Source organism: Schistocerca serialis, chromosome 8, assembly GCF_023864345.2.
Source record: "Schistocerca serialis cubense isolate TAMUIC-IGC-003099 chromosome 8, iqSchSeri2.2, whole genome shotgun sequence".
Classification (NCBI taxonomy): Eukaryota; Metazoa; Arthropoda; class Insecta; order Orthoptera; family Acrididae; genus Schistocerca; species Schistocerca serialis.
The window spans coordinates 348,464,949-348,469,948 of NC_064645.1; the positions used below are offsets into that span (position 1 = coordinate 348,464,949).

Here is a 5,000-nt window from a genome sequence, read left to right on the forward strand (position 1 = left end):
CATGACGTCCTGCAACGACGATACCGCCATCTATGAGACGCCAAGCCGACCAAGACATCGATGGGCCCACAGTGCCCATCTTTCGACCCCACCCACAAAGCCTGCGTCCTCTGTCGACCACAGCACCCCAACGCCAGCGCCTCTGCCGCACGAAATCGTGGACCGGCAATCACTCCACCTGCGCCCCACTCCAACCGCCCAACTCGCAACTCCAGCGGATGAACGGCGGACTTTTCCCGCAGTCGCAATGTGCAATCCACCCCTATAACATGCGTTTCATGAAGAGGTATGTCCAATATGCGACATTCCCGCTGTCCCTATACATGAGCTGCGAGCTGTACCACTTACGAGCTACAGACGCGATCGCGTTGCTCTCTGTACGAATGCCGATGCTGAGCGGTCAGCTAGGAGGCGCTCCATCCATGTCGGTACCGGTGAGCGTTGCACTCGCAGTCGCAAAAACGTACGGCAAGTATATTACTCGGAAGAGTTAATGACAGTCCAAGCCCCCCCTGCGTGGGGAGAGTCTTGCTAGGCCATGACCCACCGGAAGGGCGCAGCGTCCCCCACCCCAGACATGTGACGTCACACTATCGGTATTGACGACTAGACTCATTGCTTATAATCATTTGCCATACACCGGTGGAAGCTGCCGAGACGAGTAGCTACATAGCGCGCTCGCCGTGTCACTAATGTACAGAGATACAACAGTTTCGACGGGAACCACATTAAACGTATACACGGCGCTGATTAGTAATAGATAGAGCCATCAGAATACAGATAATATATACAACTGTCCGTATACATGCTGAAAGACTCTGCTCACAATCACAACCACACGTCAGCCACACACTCTTATCACGCACTACTCTCTGCCTGTAACACGCACACAGACAATATGTAAGCACCAGCATGCAACAACACCCAGTGCATCCTCTCCGCCACATTAGACAATCCACACTGTCATAACCAGACTGGGAGGTCCACACAGAAAACAGAATATCCCACCCACCCGACAACCACCATTGCTCAGCCAAGCCACCAACACCCACACATGTCCTACACAGGGGTGCACCCAACATCACAATACTGCCTCCTCTCACAGCACACAAACAATGGCAGGAATGAAAGACACAGGTCTGCCACAAGCATGGAATGAGAGCGCCGCCTGTCATGAGCCAAAGGTACATCCTGACGTGGCAAATCAGATGATACCGCAGGCATCCACGTACTATAATCACAATCAACAAACCGGCCGCCGCCCCCCCCCCCCCCATTAAACCTTTCCTTACAACAATGTGTACCTTAACCTAACCTATGTCGTACCTTAACCTAACCTATGTCGTACCTTAACCTAACCTATGTCGTACCTTAACCTAACCTATGTCGTACCTGAACCTAACCTATGTCGTACCTTAACCTAACCTATGTCGTACCTTAACCTAACCTATGTCGTACCTTAACCTAACCTATGTCGTACCTTAACCTAACCTATGTCGTACCTTAACCTAACCTATGTCGTACCTTAACCTAACCTATGTCGTACCTTAACCTAACCTATGTCGTACCTTAACCTAACCTATGTCGTACCTTAACCTAACCTATGTCGTACCTTAACCTAACCTATGTCGTACCTTAACCTAACCTATGTCGTGCCTTAACCTAACCTATGTCGTGCCTTAACCTAACCTATGTCGTGCCTTAACCTAACCTATGTCGTGCCTTAACCTAACCTATGTCGTGCCTTAACCTAACCTATGTCGTGCCTTAACCTAACCTATGTCGTGCCTTAACCTAACCTATGTCGTGCCTTAACCTAACCTATGTCGTGCCTTAACCTAACCTATGTCGTGCCTTAACCTAACCTATGTCGTGCCTTAACCTAACCTATGTCGTGCCTTAACCTAACCTATGTCGTGCCTTAACCTAACCTATGTCGTGCCTTAACCTAACCTATGTCGTGCCTTAACCTAACCTATGTCGTGCCTTAACCTAACCTATGTCGTGCCTTAACCTAACCTATGTCGTGCCTTAACCTAACCTATGTCGTGCCTTAACCTAACCTATGTCGTGCCTTAACCTAACCTATGTCGTGCCTTAACCTAACCTATGTCGTGCCTTAACCTAACCTATGTCGTGCCTTAACCTAACCTATGTCGTGCCTTAACCTAACCTATGTCGTGCCTTAACCTAACCTATGTCGTGCCTTAACCTAACCTATGTCGTGCCTTAACCTAACCTATGTCGTGCCTTAACCTAACCTATGTCGTGTTTTAACCTAACCTATATTGCGCCTTAATGTAACCTATATTGCGCCTTAATGTAACCTATATTGCGCCTTAATGTAACCTATATTGCGCCTTAACGTAACCTATATTGCGCCTTAACGTAACCTATATTGCGCCTTAACGTAACCTATATTGCGCCTTAACGTAACCTATATTGCGCCTTAACGTAACCTATATTGCGCCTTAACGTAACCTATATTGCGCCTTAACGTAACCTATATTGCGCCTTAACGTAACCTATATTGCGCCTTAACGTAACCTATATTGCGCCTTAACGTAACCTATATTGCGCCTTAACGTAACCTATATTGCGCCTTAACGTAACCTATATTGCGCCTTAACGTAACCTATATTGCGCCTTAACGTAACCTATATTGCGCCTTAACGTAACCCACATTGCCCCTTAACGTAACCCACATTGCCCCTTAACGTAACCCATATTGTGCTGTAACCCAACACACGTTGGGCCTTAACCCAACACACGTTGGGCCTTAACCCAACACACGTTGGGCCTTAACCCAACACACGTTGGGCCTTAACCCAACACACGTTGGGCCTTAACCCAACACACGTTGGGCCTTAACCCAACACACGTTGGGCCTTAACCCAACACACGTTGGGCCTTAACCCAACACACGTTGGGCCTTAACCTGCTCTGTAATTGTCATACGACGCGTTAAATTAGTGTAGTGTTGCCTAACTGCAACCCCCGCAATATAGTTTGCTACTCGCACTGCCCGGTCCCCAGTGTATCGCTTCATGTTAAACACCTTGCAGCGATACACTGTAATGTGGATGGCAGCAGGACGTACATGCTCAATGCCCTTCGCAGTTGTTCATTGGCATTCGCATGGCGAAGCACTGCGCCTACGCTGTGGTACGGCCTGTGTCAACTGTCCGCTGATGTTGTACCTCCAAATCACACACTGTACTGCACATTGGTCCTCATGTACTGAATGATACATCGTGGTACATGTGACCGTACAACGACTGCGCCAACAACGGCGAACCATGCGGTCCAAATGTTGTGCACGCAGCTACGTGTCGTCTCCCTATAAGAGCTGGAGTGCAGTGTGGTATGCCCTGGATGGCGATCAGCATGAGCCGTCTGTTGATGTAGTGGCGCGTGTTGTCAGACGTTGTCGTCTCTTCTCACACACCGTGATAGCATGGTGCACTGCGTTCCACATCTGCGACATGCGACAGAGGCCGGTTGACAGTCGTTTGCGCAATGGACATCGCATACGTACGGGGGCCACCTTCCACGTGTTTGCGAAGCGTGCACATGTTGTTGCGTGTATGTGGGCAGACATAGTGTGTCGTGACACCTGACACAGGCATGCAACAATCGTTGAATTTGCAAATGGCGATGGACGCCTACGTTTGCTGGTGACGTTACGCAAATGAACAACTGGTAAACCGTTGTGGTGCGGTTGTTCTCGCTAGAGGTGAATCAGTGATGGCGACGATCGGTTGAGCTACCAACCGGTTGTTTCAGCGATACCCACCATGCCCACGAACGTGAATGGCATGTGGGTGTGAAGCGATACGCGGCGGTGGCTGGGTGGGACCGGCCCCGGCCGGTGAGGGGGGGCCGCCCGGCGTGCTGGCCGCGCGGTGCGTGGGCGCACGCGCTACAGCCGGCTGGTGGGGGCGGCCACTGGCAGGCGCGCCGGCCGACGGAGGCGGCAGGCGGCGCAGCTGCGCGCCGGCGCACCCTGCACGCGGCGCCGTGCGGCCAAAGTAGGTCCTCGCGGGCCCGGTGCGAAGCGCGGTGGACATCTGCAGTGTGCTGGTCCGATTGAGGACTGTGTGCGCTGAGGATGCGCCGCCGCCCGGCGCTCGGCGCCGCGACGCCGTCTGCTGCTCGGTCGCCTCTGCGGTTCTCGCAGGTGGTTTGTATCGCAGCTGTGCGGACGTGTTGGCGCGTGCGCTGTGCTGGGAGAGTTCGCTTCGGCACCCAAGTGGGGCTTTTGTCCTTCTGTGGCGCTGGCGTTGGAGCTGCCGGTCACCGTAGGTGGCGCGTGTTGTCTCCCGCCGGCAATGCCACGACAGCACGCTCCCGGGCCTCTGTCGGCAGCGGCAAGCTCAGTTGGGAGCACGGGTGGTCGCACCTAAAGCGTCTACTCGCCAAACTCCGGGCGATTGCGCCTCTCTCGAACCCGACCAAGTACTTAGGACGGCGCTGCGCGCCGCCGGGACCTGAGAGGGTTTCGAGGTGTATGGTGCAGGGGAGCGCAGCCTCCTCCTGTTTGCAGAATAATTGAGCGGACGCTTGCGTGTTCGCGCGGGCCCCCGGGACACACTCCCGGGCGGCCGGCTGCTCAGCTCTAGTTGACGCAGCTCCCTGGTTGATCCTGCCAGTAGTCATATGCTTGTCTCAAAGATTAAGCCATGCATGTCTCAGTACAAGCCGCATTAAGGTGAAACCGCGAATGGCTCATTAAATCAGTTATGGTTCCTTAGATCGTACCCACGTTACTTGGATAACTGTGGTAATTCTAGAGCTAATACATGCAAACAGAGTCCCGACCAGAGATGGAAGGGACGCTTTTATTAGATCAAAACCAATCGGTCGGCTCGTCCGGTCCGTTTGCCTTGGTGACTCTGAATAACTTTGGGCTGATCGCACGGTCCTCGTACCGGCGACGCATCTTTCAAATGTCTGCCTTATCAACTGTCGATGGTAGGTTCTGCGCCTACCATGGTTGT

The 5,000-nt window shown here is 52.6% G+C and overlaps 1 non-coding gene across 1 annotated transcript in view; it reads left to right on the forward strand.

Moving 5' to 3' along the window:
- Window positions 1-4,632: 4,632 nt before the first annotated feature.
- The window catches only part of LOC126417721 (small subunit ribosomal RNA), a 1,910-nt gene continuing 1,542 nt past the window's right edge, over window positions 4,633-5,000 (forward strand). The window contains exon 1 of the ribosomal RNA XR_007575787.1: window positions 4,633-5,000. This exon is cut by the window's right edge and continues 1,542 nt beyond it. This is a non-coding gene — a ribosomal RNA (small subunit ribosomal RNA).